The sequence below is a fragment of the Piliocolobus tephrosceles genome, chromosome 3 (assembly GCF_002776525.5).
Source record: "Piliocolobus tephrosceles isolate RC106 chromosome 3, ASM277652v3, whole genome shotgun sequence".
NCBI lineage: Eukaryota > Metazoa > Chordata > Mammalia > Primates > Cercopithecidae > Piliocolobus > Piliocolobus tephrosceles.
The window spans coordinates 161,766,729-161,785,908 of NC_045436.1; the positions used below are offsets into that span (position 1 = coordinate 161,766,729).

General features: G+C 40.2%; 1 protein-coding gene across 5 annotated transcripts in view; it reads left to right on the top strand.

Annotated features, from left to right (window-relative positions):
* PPARGC1A (PPARG coactivator 1 alpha) overlaps nucleotides 1–19,180 on the top strand; it is a 685,332-nt gene that overhangs the window by 441,694 nt on the left and 224,458 nt on the right. The window lies entirely within an intron of this gene.

The window sequence follows — 19,180 nt, forward strand, 5'->3', positions numbered from 1 at the left end:
AAAATACAGCTTTCCTTGTATGTCTCCACCACTTTACTGACCCGTTAGAAAATAGCCATTATGTGAATGGCTTAATTTATATTTAGGTGTTATTTATAAAATTCGGGGGAAAGAGGGCAGGATGGGAGGCCCAACAGAGCAATTTAAGGCACGTTATCAGCTTCTTACTTGAGATTTAGTCCTGCAGCGTGAGTTCTCTTCTTGAACATATACAACTGCATTGTTGCTGGAAAGAGTTCTCGGGCTGTGTTTCTTATCCCACAGCTTCCCTATACACCCTGCTCCTTAGACAAACTGCAGATGATTGCCTGTTGTGCAAAGTGGACACTCCATCGTTCAGAGTGGTAGATGGACGATTATTTGGTGGAAGCATGTGTCTAAAAACTTGCCAGTTTTCTCCTGCAGAGTCTCTGACTGTCTGTGTTGTTGTTGGTGGCTCCTTTATTGGTCTACAGAATTTAATTTTTTTTGAAACTGAGCTTTTCATACTTACCTTGAGTATTGATTTAGAAGGAGGTTTTGTCTTTTCTCTTAAATGCAAAAGGAGAAAGGGACTTGAAATATCATTATGCATACTCTTTCTTCTACAGAAAAGGAAACTGAAGATCAGACAGGTGACTCAGCCAAGCTCTTGGAGCTCTGGATAACAGAAAATCTCTACCAGGAGTCCCATGTACCTCTGAATTTTTACTGTGAATTTTGTGTATACAGACATTTCTCTGGAGAGAAGGTCTATGGCAGGAATCAGAAACGCATGGGCCCACAGATCATGCAAATGAATGACATAGTCAGGTGGAGGGCAATTGGGACTGGTGGGAAGCGAGGCCAACTGGACACCACATATTCCACTGGAAGGAAAAGTTGGTTCTTAGCATCAACTAATTGTTAGCAGATGCCGATCCGGGACTGTTAGACCTTTGAAATTTTCTAAAGAAGCAAGTTTTCTTCATTTTAGGTAAAATATTTTAATTTTAAATGTTGGCAACTCTTTCAAAGGTTTTAAAGATGCAGTGCAGACAAAGCACAGCATTACTTTGGATTGAGTGCATATCATGGGCCACACATTTACAAACACAAATTTATAACCTAGAAGATTCTCAAAAAGAATCTTTGGAAAACAGGGAAACAGCAACTTAGGGAATGACAGTTACAGCTCCAGGACTCATTTTTTTTTCCTCCTCCTCCCTTCCCCATTGAATTAGATGATGATTTTTAAACATCACCTACACCTGGAGTTATATTTAGGTCAGTTGAGAGCAACTCCTTCTTTACTGAACATTACGTATATTTATGACAATGTCTCTTATTCCATCTCCCTCTATCTATTGCACTTGAGGCTTTGCTGGCTTCTGTGCCATTTGTTTCAATATCCATACCTTATTTCCTGGTGACAATGTGTAGCAGCAAATACCCGTCTGTGAGGGGGTGAGGCATTGGGCAGAGGTGACAGGCAGCTCTAAATAAGTATTAGAGACACGTCAAACTCAGTTAAATAAGAGAGATTTGAAGGGGGTGGGGCAGGGAGGAGGGAACAGATCTGTGATTCTTGGGGAGGGAGGAGAGAGTACTCTTTCAAGAAAGATGAGAGAAATGAATGTGAATTGTGAGAAACTGGATATTTTATCTCCGAAGATAAATCTCTACTGTACTCTCAAAATCCAGGGCCTTAGCAATGACATAAAGATGATGGTGTGTAGTCAAGTGTATTGAGACTCCCACCGATGTTTATTTGAAGTTCTGTGTTAATAAAATACACAGAGGCATCTCTCCGTTTCTCTTTCCTCATGCTCCCAGTCTCCTTTTGTTAATTCATCCCAATGAGCACCTGAAGAAACGACACTGCATATCTCATTGCCCTAGGTGTACCGTATTTAGAAAGTCCAGAACTATCCATTTTAAAGGACTACGGATCATTTTCACCATTAGGAAAGGAAATTTCCAGTTTAGGAACAGCACATTTTATATTGCAACTTTGTAACAGGGTGCATTTCTAGCTCACTTGTCAGAAGGAGTTTATTTATCAGTATTGAAAGTACTAAGTAACATGTCGTTACTTCTATAACAGTGGGAGATAATTAAATCCTACATGCTTTAAGGAATCAAGCTAGGGTCAGAGCTGTTTTGCATATAACATGCACAGATTAGGTGAAAGTAGCCTGTTTCAACTGTCACTTGATATTATATTAGCTATTAGATAAATACTACAGAACTGCAGAGCACAGCAGCTATTTGGCAATGCTTCCCCATCCTTGCATTGTGCTATTGTGTGAACTAATACGCACTTATATGGGGATGACTTGATAAACTTAGCCAATGGGACAGCTTGACCACTGGCTGGCCTGTTTAAATTGCCATTAGATACCACGATGCTTGCTCCTTTTCATTTCCAGAGAACCATCAAAGTCCGTCTTTGAGAAAGACCTGGGCAGGATGATGTGGATCTAAATTGCTGCTCATCAGAATTTAGGGATTGTCACACTGGGTATGGGCAGCAAGATGACAAGGCTGTTAAGAAAAGGCAAAACCCAAGATTGAGTCAACTATGACAATACAGGCAGACAGTGAAGGTGGAAGGAGATGAGAGCTGCTTCATGTGAACTAAGCCAGGGAAGAACTGGCTGCTGATGCAGTGGAAGGAATGTGGTCTGTGGAATCAGATGCACATGCATTCCAAATCTGGTCTCATTATTCACCCACTGTGTGACTTGACTTAACCACTCAGCCTCAGTTTCCACGTCTGTGAAGTGTGCTCGTGGAGAGGATTACGTGAGATAAGTCATGTAAAGTGTCTGGGCAAGGAAGTGGCCCATAGAGTGCACTTTGTAAATGCTAATCCTGGCAGGATCAGAAGCCGAATCCTGAACTTAGTAAGGTGTCCATCGATGAGTTACACTGGAACACAGGCTGTTTGCCAGCTCTTATTCTAGTCTTCGGTACATGTGGGTTGTCCATTACTTTCAGCTGTTGATTACATCCAGAGGGAAGGCAAAAACAAACGAATCATGCCTGTGTTTGCACTATGGATATCCCAGGACAGCATTTTAGCTATAATCTGCAGCTTTAGTTGGCTACACTTTGGAATGCATTCCTCAAAGAAGCTTTCCATCTGCTTTGAAGGTTTGTAACAAAACAATCTCAGCTATCGATTGTCAGGGATACCACCTTCTCTGATCAGCCCTCACGTTTTCTTCACTTTTCTTGTGCTACTTAGTGTTTCTACCTTGCATTCCAGTGTTTGGGGGTTATTAATGCCTCTGGACAGAATCCCTGTGTGATCCAGCTTTGATGCAGCTGGAGGATCCAGGACAATCTCTGGCTAGAATAGGAGCTCAACAGATGTTTGCTTAAAGGTAAGGGGATGGTTTTATTGACCTGTCTTAGTTTCTCTTGGCTAGTGATGATGTTATCTCTATTTTAAGTGTTGAAGGGAAATAAAACTTAAGTCTATGGCCCCAGGAGTATATGTTTTCTGTGAAATCAACTCCTATGTCCTTGTGGTATCACAGCTGGAAAACTCTGCAGTGAACAGACAGGAGTGTCCTGAACACTACAGCAGGGAGCCTGTGTGTGGCACCAAGGGGCCACTGGTCTCTGTCTTTCTCTACTAATTGGTGAGGATCTCAGTTGGCCCTTAACTGCTTTTTTCTAAACCTGTCTATTTTCTGTTAACTTAGGCTTCACCTTCCATGTATGTGAAATATTAAACTTTCTTATAACTTAAGAAAGTTTATACATAATTGGGAAACACATAGTTGGAGAGAGAAGGGAGAGAACAGTTTGAGTTTTTCCTGTAACTTCCTGACAAAAGAATAAAACAGAATCAAAATTAATTTGATCTTAAATATTCATCATAACAGTGATGACTAATGCAAACCTATGGCAAGTATTTGTCAATACTCTTAGATAAGAAAAGAATAAAATCCTCCAAAGCATATCTAATATAATAACCATATAAAAATCATGAATATATATGTATCATAAAATAGTATTAACTAAAAATAGTTATAGTAGAGTTGAGAAATTAAGAGTAAATTATAAAAGAATTTAATCAGCATTTTAAGTGTTGCCTTCACATTTTTCTTCCTATCATGTCTCAAAATATTAAGCTCCTAGAGGTTAAGGCACATGTCTTATTCATCCAAATTTCAAGTACAGTTGCTGGATTATTTTTAGTTTTATATGTCAGGAAGGATTAGGTTCTGATACAGTAACAAACAACCCTGAAATTTCAATCCTTGAAACAGGAAAGGTTTATTTCTTGCTTAGGCTTCATATCCATTTGGGATTGAAAGAGACACGTGGCCTGAGCCACAGCAGAACTGAGTGGTCATGTGGGCTGGGACCCAATCCCTATCCTTATTGCCCAGGGGCTCCGGCTTCTCTCCAATCTGAGGCAACTGGTGACACCAACTTCAAATCAGGGGTTCTGATTCCTGTTAAGGGAGGGAGCCCCTGCTCCCATCTCACCTTCACCTCCCTGGCTCATTGCTCACCATTACCACCATCAGAACGAATTCTGGATTTACTCTGATGTGCCACATGCTTTGCTGGGTGCTTGGAATCTGTCAGGGAGCAGACAGGCAGAAAACCCCAGCCCCATGGCACTTACATTACAGTGGGCAAAGGAGAGGGTCCAACACGAAGTGACAGGCACAGTGAGTAATGGATATGTATGTGGGGAGGCAGTGAGCGCTCTGGGAAAAGAGAGCAGAGTGAGAGGGAGGAACTCAGGGAGGGAAAGACATAGTTGGAGAGAGAAGGGAGAGAACAGACACGCTGGCCCAGTGATATAGACTGACAAAAAAGTGACAAGGGAGGAAGAAAAGAAACTTTCCGAGGCAGCGAGAAGATGCTCAGAGAGTGAGATACAGAGAGCCAGGCAGAAAGAGCAAAAGAGAGCTTGCTGTGCCGAGGAGCAAGGATTCCTTCACCTACACGCTCAGCCATCCATCTGTAGCTCAGCCCTGTCACTCTCCCTTGCAGCCTGACCTGGCCTCTCTGCCAGGTACCTTCTCACACCACTGTCTTCTCTAGCACCGGCCACTCCCCACCTCTCCCATTTCAGTTCTTACCATCACTCCCATGCTGGCCACATTGTACTAGGTGGCCTTTCTTAGAGACAGAGCTCTTGCACCATCTATTTTGCAAGGGTTTCTCTGACCTCTCTGCTCCATTCTGCATTGGGGGCCCCTTTTAATGGTCTCCCGCCTACTCATCCCAGCTATAGGTGAACTGAGACAGGGATGGATGCTAATGTTAGTGACATTGAACACATCTGATGCTTACTGTCAGGCACTGTGCTGAACACTTCTCCTGTATTGCCTTGTTTAATCTTCCTAAGAGTGCTTTAAGGTAGGACAGTTGTTATTAGCTTCGTTTTAGAGGTGATGAACATGGCACAGAGAGATTTAGGAACTTGCCCAAGATAACCTAGCTTGTAAAGAGAGCAGCCTGTTCTTCTAATATGAATAAACAGGTACGTGTTGTACTTACTCCTAACACTAAATGTATGACAATTTTTGTGATATTTCTATGCCCCCCCCCCGCCACTCCTCACCCTCCCTACCCCGCTAGATAATATGTACTGTGAGCTTCTTGAGAACTGGACAGACATCTTTGGTGGGTACTTTGTACCCGGCTGAGAATCAGCTCTAAGTACATCACTGAGGAAGGAATGAATAGACGTATCACTGTTAGGACATCTGCTCAGTGAGAGGGCCAGCAAGTGACCTGTGTGCTTCTTAGCCATGGGCTTTGGAAGACCTGACTGGCCACTGCCCAGCATAAGCCTGTGTGAGATAGGATAGAGTGCTGGAGGAGGGATGCTCCTGGGTGAGGAGACTCTTGGTGATGGGTGGTCCGTAGTCCCCTGGAGGCAGCTGCACAGTCAGCAGAGCCTCTGCAATTTCTCCTGTGCCTGCAAGGGGCAGAGGGCCAGAGGAGGGGAACCCTGCTTGCATGCTATGGGCCAGGAACCCTGCTTCAAGGCCGACACATTTTGGTGGCACTTCAGAGGTCATGAAGGGCTTTCATGCCCAGAGGTACACAGGTCGTTGCCAAGAAGACTGGGCAGTTGACTGGAAGTCCTCATGTTTTTGCGGCCTCAGCAATGCTAGGCCAACTGCCACACTGGCCTGAGCAGAGCCACAGAGGCGGGGTTTTAACTCATAACAGCATCCTTGGTGTTCTTGTAGGGATTCTTGACAGAATGAAGAGAAAGAGGTATTTCACAGAAGAAAAGTACAAAGTACTGATGCTCACCGTGGGGAGAAAAATGCATGTCCAGATACCCCTGTGCTCATAGAGGATTCAGAGACAAGGGGTGTGAGAAATTGAGTGCTGGAATGAGGATGAGGAAGGTGACTCCTCTGTCCCCCCTTCCCTTTCTCATCTCTGCCTTCAACACCCATTCCCCACTCCCCAGGACAGAGGACCTGTGAAATCACTGTCTTTTACTCACATCCCGATCTCTTTGGAAAAATAAGGGGAGCCCATCTCCTTACAAGCATTGAATTCTCTAGTAGCAGATTGCTTAAACCTGTGAAGCATTGTCTTGTGGGGATAGAGAACATTGAATACAGGAGAAAAACATAGAATAAATAAGAGTTTCTAAGGCAGTCTGTATTGATATTATACTTATAAAACCTAAAAGCCCCGGCCGACTGTGGAAAATTAATGATAGGTAGTCAATATTAATTGTCCCTCAAAAAAAGCAAGGGGAAAAATCCTCCAAAATGAGGATCAATATAATCCCTTTGCCAGTGCTGTATTGAGCCTTTCTTCCAAAAATAAATATATTTTTAAGCCATTGACAGGATTATTTAGGAAAGCGTTTACGTAGTCCTGCTAATGGAAAACCGTGATAATGATCTTTGAACAATAGCTTTTAGAAACATCAGTGCTTGGGTGGTAGACTGGCTTGTCGGTCAATATTGCAGTTTCTCTTTGAAAGGGAAGAAGCCAAGATGAAGGAGTGGATGGAGTTTGGATACCTGATCTCCCCTGCAGAGATTTTGTTTTTCAATCTCCCATGAATTATTAAATATGAATCCAGCCATGCAAGGTAGGAGAAAGGAGATAATTTCTCTATGAGTGTGCTGATTAGCCAGTTGCTCAGGTCAGTAAGGACTCCACGTGTTTCCAGTTTCTATATATGTCTGTAGAAATGGAGCATGATCCTTACAGCATCTCAAGTGAATGATTTTTCAATTAGCCTCTAGTTCCTTTGCAGTATTCCCTTTGCAGTCCTATGTGGGTGATGTAGAGCAAAGGTTTAAGAGGTTTTGGACAATTTATGTGGTTTGGAGAGGCTGTTTGTCAAGAAACAATATCTGCAACAACTTTTATGTTCAATTTGAGTCCCAGGTCTTTTGCTTATTTTTATAGCCCCGTTTTCTGAGGTGTTAAAGCTAACTTAAAGCCGTGTTTAAATTGTGTCAGTGGTGTTGGTAAGATGTTTCTGGACAGTGCTGGGAAAACCCAACCCTTAGATATACGGAGACAGTGGACTTTGTTATAACTGGAGGGCTCTTTAGTGTCTCGTCAAAATACTTTAAAACGTGAATATTGTCTGAGCTGAAACTTTACCCTCATGGTAGTAGAAGAGTATGGATGAATTTGGAATTCAGCCAGGTCTTGGAGATCTGGAAATAGTACTTCCTAAGATAAATTACTTATCAATCATTACAGCTCAGTTTTCTAACCTGTAAAACTGGAATTGGTTTAAAGATTAAATGAGACAATGTATGGAAGTGTTTGGTCAGAACCTGGCATAAAGTAACTCCTCAATAAATATAATTATTTCTATTATTATTGCTGGTGCTGTTTTTAGGAATCTAGCCTAAGATTAGATGTAGGAATATGTCCAAAGATTTGGTTGGAAAGATGTTCTTCACAGCATTGTTTATAATAGTGAAAAATTGAATTGCCTAAATATATTATAGCATATATGTACAAGGGCTGTTGTGTTATTTGGCTATTAAGAACCATGTGGATGATATTTAATGGAAGAAGAGTGTTCACAATAATTTAAGTGAAACATGGGTTTGCAAAATAGTATCATTCTATTGTTTGTTCAAATATCATGAGCATAAATATATACTCACACACAGAAAAATAATACCTAGGTGTATCCCTGGTTTATGGGAATACAATTTTTAATGTTTTAATTGCTTTTTTTGCTTACCTACATTTTTTTACAATGCTATACTTGATTAAAATCTATTTTTGATTGGAAAAAAGAAAACTTTAAAATGAGATGAGGTCCCCCAGGTGGGGGAAATGGGGGAGATCTTTAGTGGTGAAAAAAAAAGTCGAAGTGTCAGTAAGGCTTTATCAGAGATTTGGGATGTGAACTTGAATGTGCTGGAGCTTGTGTCATTCCATCAGAAAACATAAGCAAGAGAGGAAAGATCAGGAACATTTGAAAATGAGATCATGAGGAATGAGAACTATATAGTCGCTTGGCCCCATATATTTTCTTTATTAGAAGACTTACTGACATTTGAAAAATGGAGACCTGTGCCTCCGCCTTGAGGTTGATTGGCATTTATGGGCAGGGTGAGGCATGGTTTGCCCCCCCTCACCACCCTCACCCCACATCCAAACCCTCACCCATCTACCCTCTGAATTAAATTGGATAAGCTATAAAACTTTCTAAAATGGCTATGTGCAGAAAGACTAGTTGTCATTTTCAAAATATGACTTATCTGGATAGAAATTTGAAAAAGTAACTTGTGACATTTTAAACACTTTTACTGACTCTTGTTAAAAAAGAAAAAAGAAAATTGTACCTGTTCAGGGAGAAAAAGCAAGAAGAACTGAGAATAGTTTTATATCAAATCTTTATTGTCTTTATTGAAATAGTTGGGTCTAAATCCCAACGGATTTTGTAAAAATTGAATTAATGTTTGGAAGGGACACATGATTGCTATAAATATCTGTTTATATTCATACCTCAGGAGTGGGCCAAGTCCCTTAATTTTCTTCATAAATGGAAAATTATTTTCACAAATGGAGATTTATCATTTTTATGATGCTATAACTTGACCCTTAGAGTTCTGGAAGTTTTAGGGCTTCCAGTTGAATATATTTCTTTCTAAGACAGGAAGCATATGTGTTCATGTATAAGACTGAGTATAAGTGAATGTGTCTATTTTCCTCCAAAGGGCTAAAGCACATTTATGACTATTTTATCCTTTTAACTACAAGTTTTTTTGCAAGGGAAAAATTATATTTGTCCCAAAGCTATCATACTTTCAAAACTGTCCTTAGACACTTTTGCCATTTGTTAAGTATTTAATCCTGGGAATAATAAGTTTTTTTCTAGGGTCCCATTCATCTTTAACACACCCAAAAGTTGAACATCATAAAGTATGCTAAATGCTGTAAACAATGATGTCGTTATTGTCAGTCAAAATTGCTAAAAACTGTTTTGTTAGGAAAAATATTCTGAATACAAATTTAGATGAAGTATATTTACTTTCTGAGATGCCCATTTCTGCCTTAGTTTCTCTCTTTCCTTGTTCCTTTGTGGTCTCTCTTTCCCTCTCTCGGTATGTGCACTATCTCTCTGTTTGCTTAAACATCTTGTCTTTTTTTTTTTTTTTTTTTTTTTTTTTGTCTCTCTGGTGTACACTATTATGTACAAAACATTCTCCACTACCCTCAGATTCCCTTCCCTGCCATGGAGTCTTAGGTTTACCAGCAAAACTCACCCTCAGCATTCATTTCTTCAGAGCCCTTTTAGTTCTCAAGAATTACTATCTGAGGCTAATTTCACATACAGTGTTAGGATTTGAGTGTATTCATGTTTTCTCTTCTACTGTTGAAGTCACAACTGGTTACCTGGTTTTTTTCTTTGATCCAAATACTGACTAAATTTTTTAAATTGGTTGCCAGAGTTTCAAAAATTTTACATAATGAATAATACTGTCTTTTAAAAGATCGGAAGATTGAACCTCTTTGTGTACTTTTCACATGGCAATAGAGGGCTGAGCTTCCCATGTTCTCCAATACATCGCAGCTCTGCCCTCACCCCTTGGGATCTTCATGCACTTATGTTACTACCCTAATCTCTGTAGACACTTTGCTATCTCTGTTCTCTTCCTTCCTGTTCCTACAATTTCCTCTCCTGGAATCCCCCTTTCGTCTCCACTAAAAGGAGCGAGAACAATGGAAATTCCAGTTCCTATGACTTTACCCAAGATGGAGAATGTTGTTACGAGAATTGCTATGAAACAACTCCTAATGTCATTTGGGATCATTGATATCTGAGTCAACCATTTAGATCTATTGGTGTGGTTTGTCCTCTGATATTTCTCAGGTGTGTTATTCATTGTCTTAACCTTGGGAGTCATAAAATAAACAAATAAATTTTATCTCAATTTGAACAGCAACGCAAGTTGAAAGAACTTAGAAATTCTACTGGAGCCTGTCTGGTTTCCAATGATACAGTATATTCATAACTCTTGTAGGCTTCAGGAAGCACCTTCATGGGATCATGTCTGAATTTTCCTTTTCCCCACAATTGTGTGATAACTTTTCCCTGTTATTGCCCCTCTGGCTGTGGCAATCTTTCTGAATAGGCCAAGAGCACATCAATGCCTGGCCTGCCTATGTTTAGCATTTAATGGATGTTCGTTAAGTGAATGAACATTTTCGTGTATGTTTATAAAACTGAAGCAGAGAGAGGAGAAAATAATTGTCTTTGGTTATACATGAAGTCACTGAAAAATGGGTTAGATTTGGCCGATTAGTTCAAATATTTATTTAAGTGAAAAAGTGCTGCTTTCCTCTCATTCTATCCCAATCCCCATCACACCACATTGTGACCCAATTTCTCAGTAAATGTTCAATTTTCCTTTTCCATGAGCCCTTGAAATGGTCATATGTATTGATGATTCAAATTCTAATTCTTATTTCCAACAGAATTGCACTAAAATAATGGTTTCCAATTTTCAGAACATTTACAAACTGTTTCCTTGCTTAAACAATTGGAATTCTGACATTTTGGGTTCATATTGTTCTACTCATATTGTAATTATTGCAGCCTAAGCACCACTGTATTGGCAGTGATTTTATCAAACAAAAGTACACACAGTCACATATTTGTGCATGCTTTATCAGCTTCCAATGAACTCATGCGTTTCTGCTGTTGGGATTCTCCATGGACATCAATCTCATCTCTTTAGCAACTGTTGACAATAAAGCAGGTATTTTCTCTTCAAGCTAATATATGGTGTCTTCTTGAAGTTCTCCCATCTTATGAAATGAACATTAGTTTACTTTAATTTTGCAATGTGTTTCTGCTTTGGACAAGGCTTTCTCGGAGAAGCTTTGTATAAGTCATATGTACTGTCTGTTAGATGCAACTTAACACATCTACCAGAAACGACAAGTACTTTGAAGACCTCTCCTTCTAGAGTCTCCCAAGTGCCTGTACGCAAGAGTGCATTACACTCACACACACACACACAGACACACACACACACACACGCCACTGTGAACTGAGAATAGCATTGTCAGCTCTGAGCTGTTGAAGGTCTAGGCAGTCATAATGATAGTTTGACTCAGAAATAAAAGCCAGATCTAGGATGAGCTTTCCCTTTTTCCTTGCTTCCTTGGGACTTCATTGTTGCTGCAAAAATGAAAGTGAAGGTGAAAAAGAGGACCTGTTAAAATGGAGAGTAAATAGTAACTGTTTTACCCATAAAACCGCTGAAATATCAGCTTATATAGGAATACTATGAACCAAACTGAAAGAGTATTCATTGGTACCCCAGCAACAGGATTTTAGAAAGACTTAGAGACCTCGCTTTATGAAAGGAGGCTCTACCTCTATCTCTATCTCTGTCTCTATATCATCTATACCTATTCCTATCCCTAAACTATATTTGTATATGTATATGTAGACATACAAATATATGTGTATGTGTTTGTGTGTGTATTTATTTATGACTGTATATCATCGATTTCTGTTGACCTATATATGATGAAATATTGGGAATTTCATATGGCTCAGCCCACTAACTCTATCCACAGAATGGATTCCTGCCTTCCTTCTCCACCCATTTTTCTTTGTTTCTTCCTGTGCTAGAGATGGAGCTGGAAATGTCAAATGTGAATTGCAACACTGCTGTAGACAGAATATCATGATGGCCCCTGAGATTCCCACCTGTCTAATCCCCTCCTCTTCAGTGTGGTTAAGACATGTGAATATGATGGGATGTCACTTTTGTGATTAGGTTACACAATAAAGCAAAAGCACGTGGATTTTACAACTGAAATTAGGTCCCAAATCAGTTGATTTTGAATTAATCAAAAGAGAGGTAATTCTGGGTGGGTCTGAGTTAATCAGGTGAAAGCTTTTTAAAAGAAGGGGTGGGTCTTTCCTGAGGCGACAGATACTCTCCTCATGGCCATGACAAAGCAAGCAGCTATGTTTTGAGCTGCCTATGAAGAAGGATGGCCCTCTGGAGCTGAGGGCCTCAGTTTTACAACTTCAAGGAACTGAATATTGATAACACTTTGACTGAGTTTGGAAGAGGACCCTGAGCTCCAGATGAGAACACAGGCTGGCTGACATCTTGATTGTAGCCTTGCAAGGCCGTGAGAAGAGGATTCAGCTAGACTATGCTCATCTGATCCACAGAAACCATGAGATAATAAAGGTGTATTGTTTTAAATCACTGAAGTTTTGATGATTAGTGATGCAATGACAGAAAATGAATACAAACATCAAAAGATCTGTGTGTTCAGTCAGTGGCTCTGATGGCACCTGTGCCGGCTGCCACCTGCCTCCTTAGCATCATGTTCCATCCACCTCTATCGATAAGTGCATCCAAAGGGAAGATGCAAGTGACGGACAAGGTGCAGAGGGAGCCTCTTGTTCATTCTGGCTTCAGCTGGGGCTTTTGCAACCGTATTTGAACTCAGCTTTATTTGTATTTGCTTTATTTCATTACTGCAACAGGGAGAAATTCTCTTTTCTTGACAAAAATATTTAGGTTGCTCTCGGTTTGGAAATACCAGGCCTTTGATGCTAAGAATGAGGTCTTCAATGTAAACTGAAGTTCCCCTTACATACGTCATCCTACAGCATTGCATGAGGAAGAAGGCGTGTGGCTGCTCTAATACACTTCTTTTATTTCCCTGCTTTCTTTTTTAATGCTCTTTCCTGTTCAGACTTCTGGGCTTTTTCTTCCCCTTTCCCTTTGTGTGATGGTATTTGCTTTGAATGTTGATGAGGGAAACTTGGTCCTTCCCCAAGAACTTATTTGGGGGTAATTAATTCTTGGCACCCTAGCAGTGCTTCACAACTGTGACTTCCTTAGGTACGAATTGACTGACTAAATGTCCAGGCATGGGACATGTGCAATTATTGCGTTTCCTTTTGCCAAAAATTTAGTTGTTTAATGAACTTACCCAGGCAGGATTGGGAATGGTCATTGTGTGTGCAGGAGAGTAAGGACAGAATTCATATGACAAGACGGGAATATTTGAGAACATGAATTCCACTTCCTAAGTCTCTGCTTTTCCAATGTTGTGCTCTGGAGCTCTGGAAGAAGACAGTTGGAGGAAGATAAACCATGCCTCAGGGAGATTACAGTCTATTAGGAAAGCAAGCAGGCAAAAATGACCACTGGTGAACTTTTGATAGACTATTTAATGATGAATACAAAGAGAAGAAGGAGAGAGGACAAGGACACAAAGCCGTGCCTAGGGGAATAGGGAAGGCACTTGGGAAGTGATATTTGGACCACAGTGGGGAGGAAAAGGGGAATTGGGTAGAAGAAGAAGAAGAGTATATGGTGGTGATTAACTTATTAATTTTTTAGCAGACGTTGAACTTGGATTTGAAATTGGGTATAATTTTAGTTAAAATTTTGTGCTTCTCCATGCATAGCAAAATAAAAAATTAATTCACTAATGCTCTGCTAGTTTAGAATTTGTGACACGTTAGTGCTGCCAAGGTAGGAGCCACATCTGTCTTGTTCTCTGCCACATCTACAGCATCTAACCATTTTGCCCATAGTAGGTGCTAAACACAACTAGGGGCTAAATGAATGAATCTCACCCTGCAGCAACCTGTTACAGGGGTTTTCTAATAAGATTAATTGTGTGATTGCATGTGTAAAAACAAAAATGCGGGAGAAGAAAGTATATACTTGTGGCGACCTGCAGTTTTACAGGTAGCAGACAGGATGATGGGTGGCTGCTTCCACTTGTTCTGGAAATACTTGCTCAGCCACAAAACCTTGTTTCTCCTTTGTTAGCCACAGAGCTACCAAGGAATGCTGCAAATAAATCCACTGATAGTCCAGTTGGATTTGCTGTATATTTTGAAAAATATACAAAAATATATCTTTTATTTCCAAAAATAGTATCTCTTTTATTAGTAATTAGTCTTTCTTCCCACCTGATCTGAATGAGTAAAGATTTCCTAAAGTTTCGGCAGGTTCTCCACTTCGATATTCTACCAGATGTGGGGACAAGGAAGGGCTTTGGAGGCTGATGAGTAAGCCACAACTGAGTTCAAGATAAGTGATCTAGATCTGGAAAGTGTTATGAAGCAGGGCCTCAGAGCAGAAAAGCAGGTTGGCACGTGGTAGACCATTAAAGGTCTGGGGCAGAGGGGAGTGTACAATTCACATGGGCTGACAATGACCATAGTATAGGCCAGGTAGAAGTCCAGGCTAGATGGTGTCTGTAGGGGGGAGGCTAAGAGTGAATAGTAGAAATCAAACGTCCAGTCTGACTAATGAATCAGGAGCATAATATGTTCAGGTCCACCGTTAGTAGAAGACTTGTACTTCTTGACAATCGGCTTCCCTAATATCACCATCCTCACCTAGAAATGACCAACTCTGTGGTCATCCTGGGAGGTCTGGTGACCCACAATGTATTTTTTCTGCCAAACAGCTCACCTCTTTGTATACAAGCAGTTGAGCATTAATTACTCTAGACACTTCATGAAAAATATTTCTTGGTGTCTAAGATTAATTGGGCTCATGATGGCAGCTACATTTTGTCAAGTCACCCCATCACTAGTTTTTAAGTGAATATTATAGGTGCTCCTATGAGGAGGCTGGGAGTATACAAGTTATAATATAAAACCAGATTTCTATTTTAGGTAGCAAGAGATTATGTGCACAAAACACCTTTTGCTGGGTTGCATTTTAGGTACCTCATTAATGTAAAAACAGAATTTAAATGTAAATTATAACCCTTATTATTACTCATAACTGCTATTCATATGATAAGTTGGCAGTTTTCCCATACGTTCATAAACCAGTAACCTCCAGAATACATTATGTATTGTACCAATAAATACCTAATTGTCCTTAAAGAGGCAATGCTTGTTTCAGAAAAGGTATAGGTTGCCACAGATTTCACATGAAGCTGCTGCCACAAACTTGTGATGAAGTTTATTCTCTTTCCACCATTTTCCTGCAGGTTCTGGGATGACTAAATTCAGGCCTTGGGCATTAAAGAGCTGGAGCATTAGTTGTAGTGACTAAGGGTCAGGAAAGTTCAGTGAGAAGGAAAATCTAGGACATTGTGAACACAGGAGAGCAGTCTGTGGGCAGCCTTCAGATGGTCCCCAGTGACTCTCAGCAGAGGTCACAGACTGGAAAATTAAGCAACGTTAGCATGTTTCCTCTTGGGTTCAAATGGTCTTGTTTATTCTCTGAGTATAGGAGTGAAAGTTCTATAAACTCCTTGAATGAGAGTCTGTAATATGTGTTTGCATGCATGGGTGTGAGTGGTGTATGTGTGAGTGCTTGTGTGGATGAGTCTGTAAATGCATAATTGGGGCTGTCTTGTTTCCTTCAAGCCCTTAAGATGGGATGTAAAAGGCCGGATGGCTGATGGTGAAGTCCATACATGGGTACCTTTGCCCAAGAGCTCCAGAGAGAAGGGACAGAAAGTTTTGACCTCTAAAAAAGATGACCTTACTCTAAAGTCTATTATTTTGCAGATGACTTATTTTGCATTTAAAAGAAGAAAGAAGGGTTGGCAACCTGCAGTTTTACAGGTAGCAGACAGGATGACAGTGGTCCCTTCCATTTGTTCTGGAATCTGCAAAGGTCCTTTTTCTGCTACTAATTCTTCATACATCTTAGCACATTCCCCAGAGAAACCCACTACCCCTCATTATCATAGTTGAACAGATGGTCCCGAGCAGTTCCCTGAATTTCTGTATGATGCCAAGTGAAAATTATCACTCACGGGGACTCTCTGCCATTCTAAAACCAAGATCTCAGTTTTGGTTTTTGGAGACCCTGCCCCAACCTGGAGTGTGTCAGTAATCACAATTTACAGCATTTATGTTCAGCTTAAGCAAATATTACAGGAATGTAGTCTGCTCAGAGGAGGCTATGTAGACAGTTTCAGGTTCTTATTGTTCTCCATGTTTTATAGTTTAAGTACATATTTATCAAAATTACTACCCTATGATCACAAAATGTGTTATATATATTTTTGTAGAAAGCAGTCATAAGTAAATATACATTAAATGAATGAATTAATAATTTATATGCATGACTACTTTCTGACATGTCACATATTCTTGATGTGTTTTTTTGTCTGTCCTTCCCATTAGAACATAAGTTCTGTGAGGGCAAAACTTTATTTTTATTCAGTGATTTTTCTCAGAAGAGGAATACGGTAGGCATTTAATAAATATTTGTTAAATGAATGGATGACTCTGGGGAGTGAGTGAGGGAACAAATGGTGGCAGTAATGGGATACACTTTCTGTGTATTTCTGGGTATTTTTGAATTACTCCCTCCTTTACATACTTCATCCTGCACAAAGCCACCTTGAAAACTAAGGTTGTCTTTTGGGCTGTCTATTGTGTTCTAGGCACTGGGATAAGTAGTTTATTGAACATATGAACAAGTCATTCCATTTATAATTCTATGAGGTATCGATTTTGATTATACCAATTTTGGAAATGAGGAAACTAAAGATTAGAGAGGTTAAGGACTTGCCTAAGAACACAGTATTAATAATAGGAGTGGCCAAGATTTGACTTCAGGCCTAAAGAACCCCAGAGGCACTTTCTGAACCAATGTAGCCTCCCAATGTTTTTCTTTGATTCGCTTCTTCAACCAACCAATCAACTAATCGAGTCTAATCTATTGAAAGGTTTCTATGTGTGAGGTATCATGTTAGGTGTCTGGTGACAGGGTCCATGGCTTTTCTACATGCTAAGGTTGGGTAGGGGAGTATCAGGGGACGGAATTAGAAGAGGAGGTGTAGGTGGGTCTGTGTAAAATAGCAGGTTAAACTGACAGGCTTCAGCCAATTTACTTCACGGCTACTCCCAATAAAGGTGGGAATGAATAGGGAAACATCCCATTGCTGGGACCAGAGCGACAGCCTGTTTGTGGGAAGTTGCCACTGATTCCAAAGCAGACTCCAATGTTGTTGTGTTCTGAAACCGAGATCTCGTCGGTTTCCCTCCAGTCAAGCTGCACCCGAAACTGTCCATGAAGACCTTCACCATAACTTGCGTTTTACCCACTTCACTTCTCAAAAGGGAAGTTTGTAGTTACAAAAAGGAGAATGAGAAAGAAACTAGCAATACATTGCCAGCCCTGAAACGCGCAGCTTCTCACTGCCTGCCATCCTAATGTGCTGATTGACTCTTTAGAGCTGCTTATTAGTTTTGATTTAGGGCTATGTTATTTTAATGTCACTCACATTGCCTCATAACCCTCATGTCATCATCAGAAGGCACCTCTAACAAGAATAAAGTCAGACCCTCTTTTCAGAACGAAGCCTGCAGAAGAAACTTGACCATCTTTCTTCCTTGCCTCCTTTACTTGCAGATGCAGTTTCAAAATGTTTATATTAGCTTATTAACGTAAGACCGCACAGAAGGGGCCCTGTGCTTTATAATAAAACTCTCAATTAGTTATGTAAAATTGATATAAAATAATGAATAATCATCAGGAATGTTTTGCCTTCTCTTTTTATCTTCTACTTTTTTTTTCTTTTTTCTTTTTATAGGCTGCGGGACACATTGCAGCAAATATTTCACACGGGAGTTTGTGCCACCATAATAATTAATGCCAGAAAGTTATGTGAAGGTCTTCCTGTATTAAGTAAACTAGCTCTTGCTGAGAATGGAAAGATAAATGGTGGGAGAGTTGAGAAGAGAGCTGCTGTAAAAATGACCTACGATTTAAGATATATAAACTGCAGGAAAAGAACCCACATATTTTTATCTTTGCTGAGAAAGGTTACTATTTTTCTAAGACAGTAACAGAATAATAACATCTTCAGTTAACAAATAATTGCACAACTGTGTGATCAGATGCCTATAGATGTTGCAAGGAAAAAAAATTAACAGGGAACTGTGCTTTTCCCATTTTTTGTTTGCTGTCCTTCTAGTGATTAGATTCTGTCAATCAAAGACTGTTTTTTTTTTTTTTATATAAAAAGCCATTAGGAGTTAGATCTCCAGTACTTCTGAAGGGCAACCAAACCTATATGCAGTTAGAGATAGCAGTTACTCTATGGCTAACGTTATTATGGGCTGAATTATAGGTATTGGCGTTTAGCTTTGTAAACTGTGCTTACCTAGGGATTTTAATAAACCATGGATTGAAGTTTTATGTTTTCCCTTCCTAAGAACATATAGCATTTTTACACTGAGACTTTATTAGTTGTTCGTATGGCTTCATCAAATCGCAATTCATAGGGTAGATGTACAAGGACTGAAAATAGATATATTCCAACCAGTGGAGTAAGATCAGTTTGTAAGTCAATATCTGCCAAGGGGGGGTGGGAGGGAAAAAGCTCCTAAGGATCTTTTCTGTTCCCTTTAAATAAAGAGCTCTTTTTCTTCAGGCTTCAAATAAACTTTTATCTTCCCCAAGTTGGTTGTGAGATCTTCAGTGCATCTAATGAGGATCAAGCCAGGGGTACAATAGGTTGACTCAGTGCTGGAGAGTTCAGAGGACAGAGTCCAGGCTGGTCACATAGCTTCCCAGCTGGGCGAGATCTGGCAGACCGTGTGGGCTGTGCTCTCTTCCTCTCCTTGTGCATTCCCAGTCTCCCTTCTCTGTCGTGCTTTGTTCATGGTTCTCTCCCATCTGCAGCAGGAACCTTTATTGAATATTCTGACCTCATTCTCTGGGTATTGCTCCCAGGATGTCACTGCAAA